This window comes from Alligator mississippiensis, chromosome 15 (genome assembly GCF_030867095.1).
Source record: "Alligator mississippiensis isolate rAllMis1 chromosome 15, rAllMis1, whole genome shotgun sequence".
Lineage (NCBI taxonomy): Eukaryota > Metazoa > Chordata > Crocodylia > Alligatoridae > Alligator > Alligator mississippiensis.
In genome coordinates, this window is record NC_081838.1 from 16,945,243 (window position 1) to 16,968,250 (window position 23,008).

At 44.9% G+C, this 23,008-nt stretch overlaps 1 long non-coding RNA gene across 1 annotated transcript in view; it reads right to left on the bottom strand.

Moving 5' to 3' along the window:
* Nucleotides 1-16,289, bottom strand: part of LOC106738101 (uncharacterized) — a 42,041-nt gene extending 25,752 nt beyond the window's left edge. The window contains exon 1 of the long non-coding RNA XR_002089545.2: nt 16,145-16,289. This is a non-coding gene — a long non-coding RNA (uncharacterized LOC106738101). The remainder of the gene's footprint in view (nt 1-16,144) is intronic.
* Between the last annotated feature and the right edge of the window lie 6,719 nt (nt 16,290-23,008).

The following is a 23,008-nucleotide window of genomic DNA, read 5'->3' on the forward strand; positions in this document are numbered from 1 at the left end:
AAGAAAGGATGCGCTTCGGCTCAAAAAAGGCCTATCTGCCTTTGGCTTTTGTGTGCCCTGAGGAAGGAAAAAGGCAGAAAGACATCCCGTTAAAATCTCCATTTGGGAGAGGACAGCGAGGGGACATCTGGGGGGCAGGAGGGGGGCGGAAAAAAAAGTCTTCCGTTTTTTCTTTGCCGACCCCCCTCTGCCTCCCCCCACAATCCTGCTTTGACTTTTCCCACAGAAGTAGCCAACCTCCAAGAATGCAAATGACATTCATTATGCAAATGCATGCAAATCAGGTTTAACTATCGGAAGAGGGGCTCGGAATTTCTAATGGGTTAACTCTTTCGCTCGCGGCCACGATGACAATCCTGAAAGAGCCAGTGTCTTCCTGTGGCTTTTTATTTTCTTTGCCCCCCTCCCCCCTATCCTCCCTTCGATTCCTCCTTCCCACGCAAGCCATTTCAACCACCACCAAGCTCCCGCCCGCCACTCCCACCCCAAAACGGACCGGCAATCGGTGGCACAAATGCGGTACCCTCCTCTTGCCAGTGGTTTGGTGGCCCCACTTTGCACGAGAGCCTAAGGCTGAGTGAACAGACAGGGAGAATCGGGGAAAACAAAGCAAAAAAAAAAAAAAAAAAAAATTGGCATGGGAACGACCACCCCTTCGTTAAACGCATCTGCGGGAGAAGAAAAACAAAGCAGGCTTAAGCCCAGAATGGAAAAACACAGGCCTCTGTAGAGCATAAACCCTTTCAGTGATGAATCAGGAAAGGAATATATATATATATATATATATATATATATATATATATATATATATATACACACACACACACATATCTATTTATCTATATATATCTACATATACACATACACACACATACATACATATACCCATGTATACATACATACACACACACCCCCCTAAGACCCAAGGCTTTAAATTGTGAGCTGCCAGCCGGAGGCGCAGAATTTATGTGCCTCTGCCCTTTCTCAGCCAAAAAGAACAAAACAGAAAAAAAAGACAAGTTTTAAAAATGCTTAAATTTCCTTTTTTTTTTTAAATGGAGAAATAAAAGGGTCCTTTTCCCACAAGGGTGAATGACCAAATGCCCGTAAGCATGAACGGAATGAATGAGGAAAAGCATTACAATACGAGCAAGAGCACAGGGGCCCAATTCGGGAGTCCCCCCTAACCCTTACTTGGGGGAACGCTGGCGTCCGGCTGACTTGAACGGCTGTCCATCTATGACTTAAGGCCTGCAGAGCAGTGTTTAGAGAACAGGACTTATCCACCATGCCAGAGCCCTTAATTATTTTTCTACTACTGCATATTCCAGTCTCACAGAATACATATATACTATACAGGCACTCGGATGCTATAATGATAGATGCAGAGCGAAGGCACACACACACCAACATGGCATTCATCTCTCTGTAACCAAACTAAATGATCCTGAGCTATTCAGCATGCTAAACACAAAGGAAATGTCAAAATTACAGGAACTGTGAAGATTAAAATGACTGGGGGGGGGAGAAAAAAGCAGGATGATATAAAATACATACCATATATAGTTTCATCCTAAATACTGAATAGAGCGGCTGTTATTAATTAGCACAAATAATACAGTTTAATAATTATAGCTGCTGTTTGGCTAGGAATTACGAGCACAGCAAGTGTGGGCAAAAACATCTTATTTCTGGCCCTATAACACCCACCTGCTTATTTCAGCCACCTGTTATCTCTTGCCATTTCAGATGTGAGCTCTTTGGGACAGGATTTGCAAATTTATCAAACTGCAGAGGCTCTCTCAAAGCTGGCGCTCATGGGTGCAGCTCTAAAGACCCTAAAAAGGGGTTGATTCTCAGACGGTGTGAAAAGCACTGAAAAGTCAAGTCTCTTCTAGCATATCTCCAGCTAGGAAAGACTGTACTAGCCCTTTTTGAAAAACACTAGCCCATTTTTGCACAGTTTGTAATGCAACAGGGCTCCAACATCATCCGAGTCTTTGGATGCCTTTTCAATATTATGGTTTATTAGAGGATTATGAACCTCAAGGGTTCAAAAGTCATGCATCAGTGCTTCCCATCCCCCTCTCCCCCCCCCGCCCCCTTCCCTCCCAATATAGTAAGATTTAAAAATGACAAACATATTTGCCGTACTGCTTTTGTCTTCCAGTCTCCATGCTGATGACTGCATTCAGGTCATGATTTTTAAGCTCTTCTCTGCAGCCCTTCTTAGTTTGTATTTTTTTTTCAATGAAGGCTGAGGAGTTGTGTATGAACCATGTGAATCCACGCGCTAGAATTAAATATAAGTTTGAATATATTTGAAGTGGGGGGGGTGGGGGGGGAGAGGATGTTTAAAAAAAATAATATCAGGGTGGAGAAAACTCCTCGTATTCAAACAAGGATCAACCAGATCTGGTTTTTGGTTGTTGTTTTTTGCAAGCATGCGCTGTTAGGCTCACAGGATCATCAAACCCACCAGCTGTTAGTAGGTGCATCTCGTCTGCATTTTCCAGGCAGCGTCTGAGAAACCGACACAGACAGCTACTTATTACTAATGACTAATATGCAACATCATTATCATATCGCAGTGCTGAGAAGGCAAAACTTCGAATGCTATTTTTTTTTTTTTTTACGGAGACACAAATAGCACATAGATTGCCGTGTATTCAAGGTGGGGACGAGTTAGGAGTCACTTAGCAAATACCTGGTGTCAAAAGTCATCCCAGGAGTCAGCAGAATGACATCAAGAATGAACTTGGATTGCTTGCGGGGGGTGGAGATGGTGTTGTCATTATAGGAAGTGGTTGGGAGTTGAATATCATGATACAAGGGGATTATCTGAGCCCTCCATCTCCTCCAGTCATGGGGATAAGCGAGACGCTCCGTTATCAATAAAGAAAAATGTAGTTTAAAATTCATGGTCAGAGTGAAGAACTTAAAATATTTTTCCTCTAAAAGCCACTAGAACAAAATGGTGAAATCAGAAGGATTCAGCTGGGGTCAGAGAGGCTACACATAGATAGTATTATTAATATTATTCTGTTTAAGAGACCCGTATACTACAAGGTCTTGGATTTCCCCCAACAAGTCAAAATGTTCATTAAAAGTTGTTTTCATGAAGTGGCGAATAAATGCTGTAATAAATTTTCCCTGACTATCCACTCCACTCCCCTCCTCCACCCCAATACCTGGCCCCTTTTGTACTGGTTTTCTGCCATCAGGATCAGTTTGTGCTGGGACAAATATTCTTACAATGTTTTGTCCAATGGAAAATAAGGAGAAAAAAGAAATAGTGATTTTGGGGTTTTTTTTTTAATTCAATCATAATTTTTGAACCAGCTCTGCATTCAAAAACCCACAGGCCAATAGCTCATGCTGGGAATATCCCTCCAATCAGGAGATGAAATCAGTGTTTTGTAGCTTCTTTGACCAATCACAGTTCATGTAGTAGATGTTTGTCATGGACACTATGATTTTCTTATGTTTAAAAAAAAAAATGGATTGGTGAAGACAAAAAAAAAAAAGAAAGGATTGGGAAAAATGTGAACAAATTAAATGGAGGAACGAACACAGTTGTAAATTAAAAATAGTGCTACTGAATTAATGCTTTTAGGAGGACAGCATATTCCAGGGAGCAGAAAATGGGCCAAGTTTTATTCCCTCTTCTGCCGTGAACCTGTTGAGAACAAGCCCTCCCCACCCCATGCCTTTCCCATCTGTAAAATGGGCGAAAGCACAAGAAATGGATAAACATCAAGCAGGTGTTTGCAAAGAGCCAAGTACTTACCATTGCTCAGAGAATGAGGGGATTTTTCAGTGGAAATCCTCATTTAAAAAAAAAAAGAAATTTCCCCAAACAGAAAAAAAAAGTCTTCCATTTTTCAAGGAAAAGGAGAAGTCGGTGCTTTTTTGGTGAAAACATCATTAAACCACTAAAACACCCCCTGGCGAAGTACTCCCAGGGGCGACACTGCTTGGCACAGAAGCAGCCTTCGATAAACTGAACGCAGAGAAAAACATGTTGAAATCTGCATCCTTCCACGCCCCGAACAGGACAAATCGTGCACATCGCCACCTGAGACGGCAATGCCCTTGCACTAAACCTAAGCCTGCGACATCACAGGTGTAGCCAGGCAACAGAATTAACAGCGTTTCTAATACTTTCCCTCCTTGCATAGCCTGCTTTCCAATTACCCTCCCCCAGCTCACCTGGAAAAAAAATACTCGCTACCAAAACCATTCCCCGTTCAACCACAGCATCATTCTGGATCTTCCGGATGTTGAAAGGACAAGTATTCGGCATTAGAAACGCTTCAAATTTTCCATTGGAAACAACTGATGAAAAACGGCTTTGCAACTTCCGTGGGAAATGTCCAGTTGACTGTATTTATAGGCAGTGGGGTAGTGGGGAGGGGGGTTCACTTAAAAAAACAAAGCAAACCACATATTTGGATTTTAATCTAAAAAAAAAAAGATTGGGGGGAAAAATATAAAAAGGGGAATTTCACGGTAATAAAAAGACACAATGTTTGACCACTTCTATTCAGTGCTTTCTGGAGATGTCTCAAGATGGGAACTCTAATGATGTACACAAATGTACTACGCACTTTGGAAAAGCTTATCTGTGGATAGAGGGGGAAGAGAGACAGAGACAGAGACAGGGAATGCAATGTTTGCACCCAATTCTCACCACTGCTTGGGTCCCATAATACCACTCTGGCCTTAGAAGAGATGCATATATAATTTACAACTTTAATGCAAAAAAAATTAACAGAACTGAGAGCTGCACTCTTGGTAATCAAAATATTCTCAATGTATATTTTTTTTCTTCTATATTTTCCCATGTATTTGCAAATATTCTCTTTTTTTTTTCCATTTTACCAAATATGGATTTTAAAAATTACCCAATGTTGTTGCTAGTGCCACCGTTTCCTTGTCTGGGGAACAAGCAGCTTTTCTTCCCTACCAAGTTCATAGTGGTTTCCAAGGGAGATACTCCACATTCTGATTTTTCCAAATTAAGAAGTTAAAAGGAAAAAAAAAAAAGAATGGCCAATTAGTTGAATTTCAGGAAAACAGGGAATTGGAGAGAGGAAAACAAGGAATTGGCAAGACTTAGCAGGGAGATTTTTGTGTGAACACAGCAACAAAGCAGGGATCGCCAGCAGCTGCCCATCGCTGGAGCTCAGGAAGAGTCCGGGTTGTGCACCCTAATCTGCAAGATGGATCCTGGTGTACATACATCAACTAAGCAAGACAACGCTGGTCAAAACCTCCCAAAAATGTGGCCTGCAAGACTGACTTCCCATCTCTAAGCCCCCTGTCCAGTCATCCAAAGAATATCTGAATTCACAGTCTGGACTGCAAGACCCAATGCCCAAAACATGCGAGGACAAAGCAGAAATCAGGAGTCCCTTTAAAAACAGCAAGTAGCTTTTCTTCCTTATAGCAGATGGAAATAGCAACACATCGGCAGCTGGCAAGGGAATCGAGACGCTGGGGGTGAGATCCTGGTACCATTAAACCTCCATTTCCAGTGCCGTTATTGGCTTGCCTTGAGCAAGGCATTGCCAGTCTTCCCTTCCAACCTAGGTCTACTTAAATGGTAACATTATTGGGATAGAGACTGCTCCCTTCTCTATGTACAAACAGTACCTAGCACAATGAATTCCCAGTCTTGACCTTAGTGAGCAATGCTAACCCAAATACCAATAAAAGCCCATTTCAAGGTAACCTGGACTTTTAACCACTCTTGCTGAGCACTGGACGGGGAGAAAGAATAGAGTTTATAGGTGATTTGCCAGCGCCCCATTATTTTAAGGAGTCTTATGACATCCAATGTCCTTAAAGTGCCAATTCACGGGGCGCTTGTACACATTATGCGTTGTTTAGCTACACATCACGAAACAGCGCCAAACATGGAGTCAAGGGATTAGATGAGACTGTGTTTCATTCACAGTAAGCAAGTATCTAGCCCATTAAGTGACTCGAGCATACCCACAAAGGCTTGAACACCAAAAAGCAACCCCCATCACCTCCACCTCCCAAAATTTATTACTTAAAAAAAAAAAATCTTAGGATTTTTTATGTTGATCTCATGAATCTGCCAGGAGCCTGACTCCAGTATTGAATGCTGAAGGTGAGCGAGGCTTTTGTCAACCACCCCCTCTCTGGTTTTCCCAAAGCCCTTGGAGGCATGAACCTTCGAGAGTCAAATTTGCCCAGGACCCGCGTTCCTTAAGAAAGCAGGGCTCGTTTGCCTTCTACAAACTCTGAAGCGCTAACAAAAGCCCCTTTCAAACCCTTCCAGACGCAAGTCCTTCAGCTCAATTAGTCAGGCACACAGAGACACAAAAAAACCCTTCCATTCAGGCTAGTGGCTGGCTGTGGAGAACAAGGGGAAAGAATAGATCTTTCTCCAGAGCTTTCACTGGGTGTCATAACAAGCAGAAAGACCTCTTATTGGGGGATTATTACAGATAAGAGCCCAATGGAGGGGCAGGAGCTGGGATAGCAAAAGCAGGGAGGAATGTTTGGAGATGGAAATTCCCAAGCGGTGGAAGAGATAAGCTGATCGTACTTCTCCTCCCCAAATGGCATTTACTGGCTATCTAATTTGACCGCAATCATTAGGATATGGGGGTTGTGAAATACACCCTTCTAGGTCAAATTTACCATTCTCTCACATCTTGTGCTTGGCAGTAATGAAAATAACAGCACGGAGATTGCTACGATTGCACGCTCTGCATGCCGGGGCCACAGCCTGGACAAGATTCGGGTCCAGGAAACCTCCAGACGCCTTCAGTTTGTCCCTCCATGAGGCGACCCAGGACTCAGTGCCATCGCTTGCTATTTTATCAGGAGGTTCATGTTATTTTGTGTTCTGTCTCTAGCCTCAGCTTGAGGAGGGGGACCATGATATGAGAATCGCAGCTCTCCTGTACCCAAAGCTTTCTAGCCCTGCCAAGTGCAGAAAGATTAAAAATGTGAACCGGGTGCATCCTAGAAACTCAAAGGAAAGGAGCTAAACCTTTTTTCCCTGCCATCTCATGATGTTAGGAACCGCACTCAGGATCTGCAGTCAACAATATTGGCATTTGGCTATTTTCAAAAGTAAATCTTGATCCTGAAAAGAGCCTGATTTTCAAAGGACAAATGCTCAACACTTGATGAAAACCAGGCTCTTTTAAGATGGCTGAGGCGGGGTAGGCAAAGCTGCTAGCCTGTTTGAAAAATCTACACTAGGATTTTTTTAATGGGGGAAGTGAGGGGGCGACACACTTGATGTTCAATGTATGTTTGTACAGCCCTCAGCATGCCATTGCTACTCCAGACCAACCAGAGCTTGGGACAGATTTGCAGAAAGATTCTGACCCAAATTTCAAACCAACCTCAGCATTTGGTGCGCAGATCAATGAATTAGGAGAACTCACTATTTGGCACCCAGTTTATGACTCCCACTTTCAAAGAGGCTCAGAACTGGGTCCCTTTGCAAGGGCCTCTGAAACGGATAAATATTACTAGTCACTTTGGAAAATCATGGATCATAGTCCTGCGTCTTATGGCCAAAGTCATCCTTCTTCCACAGCTACCTGTGCTAAAGAGACCATATTCCAGCCAGGGCTGACCTAGCCACACTACCATCTCCAAAACTCGGGTAACCGTAAAGGTCTCTAGGCCAAGCAGTGGGTAGCTGAATAAAAACAGAAGAGGGTTTGATGACTCCTGGCTGCAAACCTTGGTTTGATTCCAACTTATAAAGAAACATTGGCAAGGAAATGCATTGTACAGGATTCATAAAGCATCCTAAGTTTGCTCTCCATGGGACCTTATGGTGCCTAAATCACTTAGATGCTCTCATAATTCCTACCAGAGTCACAACTGCCTTGTAAGGTCCTTGAATACATTTGTAAATGTGGCCCAGATTGAACAGCTATCCAGGTAGGTACTTTTGTAAATCTAGTCCCACCACCAAAATAGAAAAATAGAAAATGAGGGTGGGAAGGGACCTCAGGAGGTCACATCTAGTCCAACCCCTTGTTCAAAGCAGGACCAGCCACAACTACATCATCCCAGCCAGGGCTTTGTCTAGCCGGGTCTTCAAAACCTCCAAGGATGGAAATTGCACCACCTCTCTGTTCCACTACTTTACTACCTTCCTCCTGAGAAAGTTTTACCTAATATCCAAACTCAGTTTTCCTTGCTGCAACTTGAGCCCATTGCTCCTTGTTCTGTCAAAACAATACAGAACAAGGAAACTGAAAAAAGCAAAACCCTCAAAACTGAGACATAAATATAAATATATTTGTCCCCATCTAGGACCTAATAAGCCTATGAAACTCACTGTAACAAGACATCACTGATACCAAGGCAGCATTCAAAAAAAAAATAGCACTGGGTATTTATATAGATAAGGGGGAAAATCCAGATTTAAGGAGGATTAAAAAGAGTCCCAAGATTAGAAAAAGGAAATAAATCTTCCTGTTTCCATGCAAAATAAGGAGAAATTCTCCTGAGGCAGGATAGGTCACACCAAGGGGGTTTCTTGAATTTTCCTCAGCTATGGGACTGTACGGACCTTGTGTGATCCCATCTCGCACATCTGAAACCTGGTCTGAGTGACTGGCATTAATCCGGGTGTAGCGGGACTGGTTGGCAGCTGGCGTAGGGCAGCCAGCCTCCGTGGGGCTACATCAGTTGACGGCATTGTTGAAACCCCCAGAATCCTAGTCTGGTCTAAGCCCTAATGGTCTGATCCTCCATGGCTGTCTAAAAAGGACAGAAAGTGGAAATGAGATATCTTTGCACCCACTCTGAAAGCCCTCTGCACTGCCAGGAGGGTACAAAGGGGCATTTCTATAATGGAGACTCAGATCCAAAGGCAATACCATTTATTTAGGTTTCATCTTTATAAAACTTTGCTTTTGAGCTGCTATAGGTAGATTCGGATGATCTGAGCTGTGCTAAATCCTGCAGACTTTCATCGGAATCACTTAGCATTTGCACCCCTGTCCAAATCTGATCCCTTCTCTAACAAATCAGAAATAGCCTTGAACAAAACCCCCAGACAGATAAGAGCCTCTTGAGGATTTTGGAACGAGAACCCAGTCCCTGACCCAAATTCTGCAGCTGACCTGCCACAAAGGACAGAGGCAAAACTCCAGAACCAAAAACCAACAGCGTGAATTTGCCCCTCCTAATAAAAACAGGGCATTTCATCTTCAAACGCTGCTTTGCAGACATCAAAGCGCGTGGGAGATAAGATATCAATATTCCCATCATACAGATGGGAGGGAGGGGAAGGAAAATAAAGCATCAAGGGTTAGAATGAAACAAGCTTATAAATTACATTTCCACTCACTTTAAGGAATCCTCTGCCTTGCAGGTATTTTACTGGAAGTGGGAATTGGTGCATCTGGCTATTGTTTGGGGGTGCATGCATCACTCTACAAGGCAGCCTGCTAGATCCAGTGCTGTCACATGAGCCTAGGCCAGCAAAATCTTTCCTGGATGTGGAGGGAGGCTCAAAAGCAGGGAGAACATTTTCTCCAGCTTGCTAAAGGATTGTAAAAAACCCTAAGGCAAGCGCCACGGCTCCCCCATCACATCCAATCATCCCCTGCTGCATCGGAGTGACCTTTCTGGTGACGGGCCATTTCTTCAGACTAGGACCATGGAGCTCAGCACGTTACCGCCGGCTGCAGCCCAGGCGACTTGGAGTCAGGCTCCCTTGCTCAGGGGAGCTAAAAGTCCCGTCAGGGCCCACTGCCAACAAGTCAATGCCACCCTTGGAAGTCAATGGATGATGAGACAAACTCCCACCCTTCATATCTTCCCAGAAGACTAGACAGAGCAGATCCTCCGGCAGCATCAGTCATTTTAGTTGCAATGAATGCAGCAAGGCCACGAGATCCCCGGGGCTGCAAACACAGGTCTCAGCTGCTGCAGGGACAACTTGAAGATCTAAGCCACTTTGGCAACATGGTGCCCATGCCCCTCTCAAGAGAAGCAAGGAGCCTGGGCCAACGTAGCAGTAACCCTGAGCACTGCCAGAGAGCTGTGACACCCACGGGAGTCAGTCAAGAAGAGGAACAATGGCCTTTTCCTCAAAAATGATCCATTTTCCTATGTGTTCTCCCCCCATCCCAATTTACATAGCTGGGTTCAAGTCCCAGCTCTGCCAGTGGCAGTCGTCATGATACCAACTAATCCATTCTCACTTTTCAAGCCTTTTTATGATGCTAAGGCTGTAGACAGAAGCCTGAGTGCAAATAAGATACAGGCCCTTCATCTATCTCAGCTCCCATCCACCCAAATGGGACAACAGCAGTTTGCAGAAGCCTTGCACACACGCCCTGACTCCGTCCACAGCCCCAACCCAGCTCTCCATCCTTCTTCAGGGAGCCTAGCACGTGCTGAATCCCCTTAAATCATGGCAGGGATTACTCTAGAGCCACCGAAATCAGGGAGAATCTGAGCCTCTGAATGTAAGCTCTTCAGGTGGGCACCGTCTCCCTCGACGCGTGGCACAGAGGAGCCCAATGGAGCCACCATCACACCAACAACCGTAGGCAGCTCAAGAGCAATTCATTGCTCTGCAAGTCACAATCACAGTCCATATCTGGAAGCTTGCGAATAACCCAGGCCTTGAAGGAAATATATAAATAAAGAGGTGCTCAACTTGATGCCGCAATACATCAAGAGGGCTTATGTGGCACTGAAACAAAGCAAATGCATTTAAAATTTAAAAAGCATTGAAAACTGACTTTGCCATCAATGCTGAGTGAAATATGTACATATAAATCATTGGAGCTGGAGTCTCAGTTATACCGAGGCCCTTTTATGCAACAAGAGAAGCATAAAAGGGGCTTGCCATACATGCCGCCTTTACTCCATTTAAGGCTTCTTTCTGCTGCTGGAAAATCTACACCTTGGCCTAAGCAAGAAGCTGTCTCTGCATGCCCAAAATACCAAAAATCTTAAACAGGATTAGTGATTTGGGGATGTCCAGCCTGACATACCCAAAAGGAGCCTGAGCCCTTTCTTCAACCCCCCCACCTTCCCTTTATAAAAAAGAAATAAAGCTCTTTTAAGGTATCTACAGGCAGGCACTAAAAAAAAAAAGAGTCAATTCTGTAAATATGGATCTGTCTGTATTAAGGACCTAAATACTCTTCAAATAGCTGGCCTGGGTCTAATTCTGCCCTGACTACCCAGCCCCATTGAAATCAGCAGTGTTGCAGTGAAAATAATTCAGAGTAAATTATTTTCCAAGCAATCACAACAGTAGATGAACTACCCACGGACGACCCAGCAAAGAAGAGCCAAGCGAGGAATAAACCTGCCCTCGTTAAACTACAGTTTGGAAGAGCCAGCCAGCCAAAGGCCTGACCCAAGCACTTTCCACAAGACTCAGGGTGTTCAGCGTTGGACAATGGCCAGATTGGCTCACCATAAAGCCTTGCATTTATTTAGCACCTTTCACTCAACAACTACATCAAAACCAAAATGCCCACACCATCCAATAATGCAACATGAGGAGGGAGGGAGAAGATGGGGAGGTGGGTATGGCTAGAAAGCAACCTTATTTTTTCAGGACTGGTCAAAAAAATTCCATCATTTTTTTCCCCAAATGGAAATTTGGGTTTTTAACAAAAGGTTTTTAGTAGGAAGCATCTCCTTTCCTTGACATTTTTCATTTTTTCCGCCTAGGAATGGGGGGGAGGGGAAATCTTCACATTCAGCAGTTTGGGGCTGAACATTTTTTTTTCACTGGCTGGTTACCAGAAATGGAAACAGGTCTTTTAAAATTAAAATGTAAAATTCTCCACTGAAAATTTCAAACACAAAAGTGAAAATGCTTTTCAATCTCATCAAAATGGAGTGGAAAGAGGTCATTTTGGACCAGCTCTCCTCTTATGAAAAGTGACCCTGGATCTTTTTTAGCTGAGCAAAACACATAAGACGTTCAGTTTTGAGGATGCAAACGAAGTATGAAAGGGAGAAAAACCACCCCTTGCAGGGGGTTGATTTTCTGAATCAAAAGCAGGCAAAAAATTGCAATGCGTGATTTCGGCGGTTACAGAATCCCACAGCCTAAACCCCTATTTCTCCCAATCCCAAGCCAAAAATCCCAATGCTATTCATTTCCTCTCCACACTCTGCGGCTATTAGCAACGCACAGGCACTGCACTAATTCCACCCCAGAAGCTTCTGCGTTTCACCGGTGGCTGGAACACATCATACTATAGATGCACGTCTCATTTACAATGAGGCCTAACTCAAGCCAGCTGTAAAGTGGGGGTAGCTGTAATTTAAATCCTCTTTACATTATCAAAGCAGTGTAAAGGGATTTTAGCATAAATGAGAACCTGGCCTATATGTCGCATTTTGTACAAACGGAAATGACTAAGCAAGATGCAGGGGGAAAAACTGAATCAACCCAGAGCCCAGCCTTGAAGTCAGAGAAAAGTCAGTCTCTAAATTTAAGAGATGATTATTGTTATGTACGATGTCTCCTCCCCAATGCTTTACTTGAGGAAAATAGCAGTGCAATGTCTTCTCCTTTTTTTAAACTCATGCCACTCTTAAGCACGTACCGGGATGTTGGGAGCTAATCTCTCTACACAAGAAAGGCAAGCATATTTCCTATTAATGTCAATCGTAGTTATGCATATAGAGAAGAACAGAATAGACACTGCTGAGTGTTAACCAGTCAAATCAGAGTGCCCAAGCAAGCCTAAACGGCCGTGTGTAAGCTGCAATTTGGATCAATGTCATGCCAATAAGTTGGGCTTTTTTTAGGGTCAATGGACTGCACTGGGGAGGGGAAGGCAGCCAGCCGTTGGCCAGGTCTTTGTGGGGAGGTTTTCATGCAGGCTTTGGAAGCGGCCCGATCTCTAATTCAATGCTTGCCAATTTCTATACGCCCCTGACAATAACAAACTCAACCAGCCCTCCCACCTTCCCTGCGTCATTTCCCTGCAGAACACCACGGCTCTACATACGTCCTTTGAGCCAGGCCAAGATTATAAAGTCCACGGGAGACTGTGGACAGTGACCTATTTAAGGACTGGGCAATATGCTTGGTGAGGAGAGAGAACTGGCCTGTGCTCAACGTGGAGATAAAATAAGAGTCCCCAGATCTATCTCAGCAACAAAGAATTGGATCAAAGAAACCCTATTTGGACCACGCCACCGGGCTCCATTCATACCACCCTAGAAACAGTTAGGGTGGGTGAAAATCTGCACCCATTTTCAAGTTCCTTTGCCCTACAAGACTGATGTGAATCAGACCCCGGGGATAACCGGACCTTAATTTGTCCTTGCCGTGGGCACAACGTCTGGTTCTCATGGATAACCTGGCCCCTTTATATCACTTCGGCAGGATCAAAAAAACTGATCCAGTGGGGTGTACATAGGCACCCACCTTAAATGTCCTTTATAATGTCTTTGAAATGTCTCCATAGTAGTATGAAGAGGGCAAAGTAAAATGGAGGGTCAGTCCCCACTGGACCCATTCCCACCAGGCAGACAGGCAGGTTTTGGCCCCATAGCCCTTGTTCTTACTTACCAGGGCCAGTACAAGGTAGTCGCCTACTTGCCTAAAGCCCTTTGCATCCTATGGATCAAATTCATTCCTGCTGTCATGCCTTTGGGGCCAGTGGAGCTACAGCAGGGATGGACTTGATCTCAAGGGGTCAACAAGCACGGGCTGAATGTCTGGCCGTAAATCCAATGTCAGGAGAGAAAAAAATTAGCCCTTCTCCCCACTCGCAAACCTCAATTTTTCCTAATGTCTTTGTTCGTCTGCAGCATCTTACACCCGCAAATTTAGCCTATGGGGTATGTTCTTCAGCGCTCACGGTGCATGATTGGTCATCTAGGAAAAAGGGTATCATCACATACTCCTGTTCCAGTCCCCGATTGGATGGCAGATGCTTTTTTTAAAACAAAAAAGCCTGAGGACAGCCAATGGCGGATTGCAAAAGGCAGATTAGCCAATACTCGTGCTGCACAGAGGCGCCCTCGCTTTCCACGTGACCATGAGCGTTCACAGGCATTTCTCGAACGTGCATTTGAAAGAATCCGGTCCCATGATTTGGGAAGAGAAATAGCAAGGGGGAAGAGCACAAGAGGAGCAGCTGAATTCAAACAGAGGCCTGTAAATACTTCCCACCCCGTTCTACCGGCCTTGTTCAACTAGCTCCAACCTCAAATGTTTCCTCCATGTTACCAACGTGATGAGTTTGATCTCTTGGGGGAGGTGGGATGCCCTTATGATAAAGCACCGGGCTGGAACTCAGGAGATGGTAAAGTCCTGGCTCTGTTGAAGCCTGGCACAAAGCTCCTCTTGACTTCACAGGGCCAGGATTTTCCCACCACGTGTCTGGTTTGGACACCAACTCTCTGTCCAATATTACATGAGCCGCTTTGTGTCTGAGCTGAAATCAATGGGACCTTTCTCATTGACTACTGGGGGCTGCAAGTCAGCCTCTCACCCTCCCTGGGACTAAATCTCCACTCTTGCATCAAAAGGGATGTGGAAACCTGACTGGATCAGGACGTTCTTATGTTGTGCTAGTAGAAAAGTCTATACAAGAGGCAATAAATCCTAGAGGCACCTGCAAAACTGGGATTTATAATAGCTTCCTTTCAACACAGGAAGCTATAAACCCCTACAAACTCCTTAGATACTGAAATGGTTGAGTACCTAGTCAGATCATTAACAAAGAAAAAGTAAGGGAGGCTTTTCTTTGGATGTCCATGAGTAGATTACAAATAGAAAGTTATGCAGTCATGGATTTTTTTCGAATTACAGGGCCATGGGTGGTGATGGTGGGGGAAATATCTGGTTTATTAAAATTTGGAGTCATCATATGAGCAGGACAAATCATTCACATTGCACTGACAACTACATCAGTATCCCGGATAAGGCACCAGCATCAGTTTCTTCGGCTCTTTTAAAAAGTTTCTGATGAGCTCAGTCAACACAAGAGAGAAAGTAACAAGGTCCAGGAAAGTTCAAAAGCGAGATCTTTTAACACGCGCCACAGGAGAAGATGTGCATGAAGTCCCAATGCTACAAAAGGTTCCTTTCCAAAATTATTTCAAGTAGTGGCATGGAAATTTTGGTATCAGTATTTTTTATTATTATTACTATTATGAAATCTGTTTCTTGGAATCACAGTCCTGAGACTAATGTTTTTTTTTAATCCATTAAGAGACTTTTGACTTCTTCTAAGCACCATCAAGACACTTTTCCAAACAGGGTGATACATTTTGCAGGTGAAGTCTAAGTCATTCAGTCTGACCTTTAAAAGCCAGTGAGATGTACCCAGTCCAAACCTTTGACTCAAAATTGTCTTTTAAAGTAGAGTAGGTAAAATTTCACAAATTCCATAGGGAGCAAGTTGACAGGTAATCCAGTGAAAGGCGTAAAAACCAAAGCAAATCTGAAGTCAGAGGGGAAGAATTACACACCACTCAATAAATTCCCCAATTATTCTTATGCAGTTTCACACAAAACTTAGGGCTTTGTTTTTGGGGGGGTTTTGGGGGGGGTTGTAAATTCCCAATCTTGGAATCTTGAATCCATTTAGTGAACTGAGCAAAGACAAAAGTTATTTTTTAAACGTTCAGAGAGGTGTATCAGGAGGGGGAAAAAAAAAGTCACACAGAAAATGTTCAAGACACCATTTTCCAAATCACCATATCCACTTTTTCTAGTCCTGATTATCATGTTACATCTGTCAGGGAACAAAATTAAAAACATAACATATAGGGGATGGGAAGAGAAGACAGGAGTTTGTATTTTCAGAACAACCATGAACAACACTAGGTGATTGCTGGTTTATTAAAGAAATAATTGAAGAAAATAATCCCCAGTGATTTATGGATTCTTTGAGGGTGCCCAATGAGTTAGATAATAAAAGTGCATCCCAATTCTTGAAGCTCATGCAGGCTCCAAATCCATTATCTAATTGGAAATTTTACTGGTTTAATTCAATAGAAGTTAAACAGTGGAGAAAGTTGGCACCCTCCATTTGCTTAGAACAGGAATTTTTTTTGGCATGCACTCACTTAGTAATTGCTTAAAATTATAGGATGTAAATAGGTTCTTTAAAAAAAAAAATCCTACCTCGTGTTTAATTCCAGTTTCAAAAAGATGCGTTTTCGTCTTTTCTTTTTCCCCCTCCTCTCACTGCCTCTCTCTCTCCTTTCGGTTTCTGTCTTTCATCTTCTCCCTTCCGAGGGGTTTCTTTCTTCTCCACATCCTCCTCAGGCGTGTAATGGGGTTATTTTTACTTTCGGTTATCTAGCTTTATGAAGAATTGACACCACTCATACAGCTAGATAACCAAAGATAACAACCAACCCCTGAAGTCTCCGCCATCAGCAGGAAGAAAAAATAAATAAATAAAACACCTTCTTTTCTTCCCATCGGTTCCAGCAGCATGCGTCTTTTTAGAGGGAGAAGAAAGGAAAAATAAATAAAAAGATGCAAATGTTAACAATAAGAGCCGTAGCATCAGGGCATCAATGCAACGTGGGCCCAATCCTGAAACCCACCAACGTATGGCAAAATCTCCCCTCAACTTCTCCAGGCCATGCACACGCATATATCTATATCTCTATCTCTTTCAGCCAAATGGCAAGATGACCACATCAAAGGTCTCCATTCTGAGCTGTGCAAAAATCTGTTTCGACTCTCTCCAACTGAGATGACCCGAGATCCCCATCCCCAGTAGGGAGAGAGAATTTAATTCCACAGAGGTATTAGTTGAATGGCCCGAAGTTGGGCAAATCAGCAAGTTTTCTTTTCTTTTGTTGATCAAATGAAATGAAAAAGTAAAATATAAGATAAAATCATTAAAAAAAAATAAAAGTAAAACTATAAAGTCAAATAATAAAAATAGAATTAAAATAAAGAAAGCCAAATAATAAAGCAGAGGTAAAATAAAGAAAGTAAAATCCAGTAAAATAAAATCAAATTATGAAGTAAAGTAAAATCATAAAATAGAGCAGGTACAATAATAAAATTAAGTAAAATAGAATAAAACAAAGCAGAATAAATTCAAATAAAGTCAAAAGCCAGGGGCTGCCACGAGCCAGTGTCATTTCTCCTGAGCTAAGCAAGCAGGTCACTCGCACCCTGGCTCCAAATCATCATCCTAGATGACCTGGGGTCCCTTCCAACCCGCATTTTCTACGATTACTATGATTCTCCCCCCACTAAAAAGAGGTGCTGGATCTCGCTATTAATATTATTCTTTGGATTGCAGATTCAAATTTAATTTTCAATTCCATTGCAGATGGACAAGCCATCCCCCCCCCCCCTCCTCCATCCGCCTCTGATGCTACAGGAGAAGGGAGATGCAAACCACCGGGGAAGGGGAAGGGGAAGAGGCTCGGGGAGCCGGGAAGGCAGCGGGTTTCTAGGCACCCGGTGCACACGCACACGCACGCACACGCACCCCTCCAGCCGCCAGCCCTGTCCCCGCAGCACTTACACTCGCGCAGGCGGCGGATCGGAGCCGAGGAGCAGCGCGCGGCCCGGCCCGGCCAAGCCGCCGCCCGCGCCCGCGCCCGCAGCCGCACTGGGGAGGCCGCCCCGCACTTTTCATTCATGCTTTCGCACTCCCGGCCCTCGCCGCCGGCCGGGATTGGCTGGGCGCCGCCTGACGTCACCGCCCCCACCCCTCCCGCCGCCCTGCGGCGCCCCGCACTTCATCAATGAGCCGGGCCGGGCCGGGCCGGGCCGGGCGGGGCGCGCGCACACGCGTGGGCACGCGCGCACACACCCGCGCGGGGACACGCGCGCACACGACCGCGCGCGCACGAGCAGAGAGAGCCTACGAGTGGGACACACACACACACACACACACGCATTGGATCACAGCGCTCTTCTCCCCTACGAGCGGGACACGCGCACACACACACACGCACGCACCTACACGCGCAGAAAGCCGTTTTCCCCTAAGAGTGGCACACGCGCACACGCGATCACAGACTCCTTTTCCCCTACGAGTGGGACACACTCACACGCACACGCATTGGATCACGGAGTTCTTTTCTCCTACGAGTGGGACACACACACACACGAGTGGGACGCGCGCACACACACACACACACACACACACACACACATGCATTGGATCAGAGAGCCCTTATCCCCAAGAGTGGACACACACACACACACACACCCCCCCCTGCAATTGGCCTTACATCTAGGTCAGGCTGCAGGCGACAAAGGGAGTGGGAGATATATATATATATATATATATATATATATATATATATATATATATATATATATATTCCCTTTAAATAAAAATAAAAGCCCTGAACATTGCAATTAAATAATAGGACTATTAATACAAGGGGTATTAACAGTAGGAATAATAGTAATAGGGATAATAATACTAATAGTGGTCGTAATGGGGATGATAATAACAAGGATGAGGAGGATGAGGATAATACTAATACTAATACTAATACTAATACTAATACTAATACTAATAGTAATAAATAGGAAAACGCATTTCCACGACCTCATGTTAGGGACTCGGATTACTGGTGCTGGTGGAGGCTCGGTTTGCCGTATCACGGCTTTTATTTAGGGTTTAATTCATGCATTGTGCCTTCACCCCTTTTCGCACCACCCGAGCAAAATTTGCCAAACCCACACTTTCCAACATTTCCACCTCCCCCTCCTGACATGTTGAGCCAGGTTTGGGGCGAAATTCCCTTTTGGGGCTGTTCCTGCCTTTCCAAAGCCTCTTGCCATCAGGGCGGGACAGCGTGAGCCAGACTTGAAATGAAACCAAACACGATTATTATTATTATTATTTTTAACGTTAGACCTGGAGAGCTCGTCCCTAGCTGTGATCTCCCACATTTTAGAGGACTCCTGTGGATGCTGATCGGATTCCCCTCCCGCCATTTTAGAAGATTCCTGTATGTGCTAATCGGATCTATAAAATGCTACTTTCCCCCTTAAAAATAAAACTTGCCTTAAGTAAAGTAAAATAAATGGTTTATTAAAGGACTTAAATAAACCAGCAGCGACAACCAACACCCTGTTCCGTTGGGAAGTCGCGGTGGGGGGGAATTATTGGCTTCTCAAGAGGGGATCCCCCCCAAACCCCCAATCTCGTCTGTGCCCTTTTACCTTCCCCTGAGCTCGGATGGATCCAACTGTCCCCCGAGGAGAAGCAGCCTGGAGCCGCGGTGACCCGGGGCAGGGGGTCCAGGGGGAGCCCAGCTCCCACGCCGCCCTCCTCCTCGCCATCCTCACAAAGCCACCTGGCTCCTCGCTGGGGGGTCTGGGGCATCTCCAGCACCTCGGGGACCCAGTGGCGGCTCAAGGAACCCGCAGTACCCAGGGATGCTCCGGATCAGGTCCCTTCATCCCGATGGCGTCGTGTGGACACAATCCTTCCCCGTGCACCTCAATGCGGAGTTAATTCGGTTTCATTCCACCTCGTGGTTTTTTTTTCCTTGATACTTATTTCCCTTTCTTGCCCTTTCACTACCGGGGATCTGCTGCCTCTCTCCCACTAGCCCGTGCCTAAAGCCCCTTCTCGCCAGCTCCCCAACAAAGCTGGAGCGATCGCAACAGCATCACGTATATACAATGCTGTCTATGGGGATGGAGAATAAGATATCTATCTATCTATCTATCTATCTATCTATCTATCTATCAAATGTCATATATATGACATTTAATATACACACCTCCGCACACATATATATACACACAAACACATTATATATATAGAGAGAGAGAGAGACATACACACATAAAATGTGTATATTATAGATCTCTCTCTCTATATATATATAGAGAGAGAGAGAGAGAGAGAGATAGCTATAGATATATCTATCTATCTATATATTAGAGATATATCTATATAGAGAAATAGATCTATAGATAGGGGAGGGGGTACTTGGCCCTCTGCAGAAGGACCCGAGAAAGGGGGCTGCCCTGCTCTGTCTCCTGTCTGCCAGCCCTAAGATCCCATCCGATCTCCGCTGTACACACACAAGAGCAGTTCAGCTAGATCCTAAATCCGTATTAACCTTCCCTGCCCTCTGCCCTGCCTCGCCAGGCCCCTTCCCAGCCAGGGGCCAACGCCTGCCCTCGCAGCCTAGGCTGCCTGCTAGAAGGGCAGCAGGTTGCTTTCGCCTGGTCTTGCTTTCCAGGACCCCTCCTGTCCCTTCAACGTCTCCTGTTCACAAGCCCCTCCGGGGTGCGGAGCCCTGGCCTGGGCACCACCTGCCCACCACCCTTGGGAACCTCGTTCCCTTTTCCTCTCCCGGAGCTGCCTGTGGAGGAGACTTTGTGCCCCCTTCACATTAAACCCTCCCTGGCAGCAAACAGACGTGCCCCGAGTCCTCCCCGTCTGCAGCAGGAACCGACCTGGAGCTTTTTTTTCTTTTTGATCCAGAAAAGGGGTGGTGGTAAAGCAGCAAGGGAGGAAGATGCCAGGCATTGATTGACAGAGAGTTTTATTACCTGGGGAAGGACATCCTCTGCTGATAGGAGAGGCTTGTCCCGCAAAACCTCCCTCGCCCTCCGCTATTTCAGGTGACCCATACAAATACGGAGCAAAGACAACACCCAAGCGATGCGCCCTTCTCCTCCCTGCCTCCTGCCCAGGTTTTTTGTTGTTTTTTTTTTTTTTGCACACCCCCATTTTAGTTGTCCTAAAAAATACCTGACCGGGCGGCTTCCCAGAATCAAGGGCTCCTCTAGTGGGATCTGCAAGCCTCAAGGGGGTGACAGGCCCTGGGGTGCGATCTACCCAAATCCACCAGGTTCAACGCCACAAAGATGAGCCTTCTCCACCCTGGGGATGGACTCCCCCTTTCCATTCAGGTGCTGAGCCCTGAGGAGGACCCAGCCTGCAGGGGCACCAGATGAGATGTTCTGGCCTGCAAAGAAGAGGATCTACTCAAGGGATCCACTGTGCCGGGCACCCACGGACCCTTGGCTGGGAGAGCAGCGGTATCGCATAGAGATGCAGTGAACAGAGGCTGGGAACCAGCGGGATTCCCCACCCCCCTCCTCTCCTGAAGCGGATTTCCCCGCAGGGATCCAGGGATCCCCCGAAAGCCATTGGAGAAGCGGCGAGCGGGTGGATCCCAGCAGCAGCCCCTTTGCCCTCCCGCCCTCTCCTTTCTAGGGGGCTTTGTCTTGAGATCCCGAAGTCGCAGGTCTGGTTGCATATCGGGGGGTGCAGGGGGGTGCGGGCCTGGCGAAGCGCCTACAGAATATATACGTGCCCATTCTTTACGGAGAAGTTTGGCATCTAATTCAATGGGCCATTTATGGGAATTATTTTGGCCTTGCTGTGTTTTATCTTGCATTATTCTGCCTCTGTCACGAGCCGTTTCAGTCTAAAAAAATACAGGATCACGCGTCATTTTTCCCCCAGTGGATTTTTCGTCACTTCCCCCGCTTCCTTCCCCGACCCCCTTCTTTTTCCTCCAAATAGATCAGGATGTCCTGATGTAGACGGGTAGAGGACTTCTGACACTTCAGTGCCTTTTCTAATGTGTATGTATAAAATATGTATGATATGCATTATATATATACACACGTATTATACACGCACACCCACACATTTAAGATATAGACACACACCCACACATATATTTACCCACGTCCATATGTTTCAAAATATTTCCTATATATGAGACGCTAAAAATCAACCTCCTTTGAGAAAATTCTCCCCTGGCGCTTTGCATTTGGTTTGAAAAGAACGCTGTAAAAATTCATTCCCTTTGAATTATAAATGTCATACAATATAAACACACACACATATACACACACACATACATATATATTATATATTAAATAATAGTGTCTATGGGAATGGATTCTCAAGAGGGGATATCTATCTATCTATCTATCTATCTATCTATCTATCTATCTATCTTATTCTCATCTTGTTCTGCATTCACATAGAAAGGAGTGATGTTAAAAAAATCCTGTTCATACAAATGAAGAATAATAGTGCACACACACACACATATAATATATATAATTATATATTATATAATTATACACACACATATATATTATATATACATATACACACAAGATATTATATATATGTGTGTGTATATACATATACACACATATACATACATATACACACATATATACATATGCACACAAAATATTATATATATAGTATATTATTATTATTATTATTATTATTATGTACGATTATTTTATCGTATTCTCCATTCCCATTGGCAGGATTTTTCTTTAAGTCTCTCCTGTCTATGAGAATGGAGAATAAGGTGAGAATACGATAGATAGATAGATAGATAGATAGATAGATAGATAGATAGATAGATAGATAGATAGATAGATAGATAGATAGATATTCTCCATTCCCATAGGCAGAATATTAAGTCACTCATATTCAAACAACCAGCCGCCCCCCAAGCCCCTGCACATTTGTCTTAGAAATGCAAGTGCCAACAGAAACCTCGGGTTGCAACCAGACACACTGCACTTCAGTGGCGCTGCACTTTGGTTTCTGTGCTCAAACACTTGTTACGTTTGCAGCCCCTGTTGCCGCGGGTCCAGGCGCCACGGCGCGCACATGCGAGGGGAGACCCGCCGAGCCAGGTTGCTGGACCCCGGCTGGGGACTGTGTAATACCTGCCTATATTACAGTCCCTGGGGCACTTGCACTACACGGGAAGGCCAGGCTTACACCGACAACACAGAAGAGAGACTGAAAATTGCACCCAGGATATCACACCGCGCCCGATCTTTATAACACCAGCTCTCAGCAAGAGAGAAAGAAACAGGGAAAGAAACCCACGAAAGAAAAGTTTGGTGCACGAATACACACACATATTACACACGCGTCTGTACAACATAGACACGCACACATGCATATACATTCACACGCAGACACGGGGTGGGTTTGTGTGTCCACACGCACACACGTCTATATGTCTGTGTACGGGGAGACGC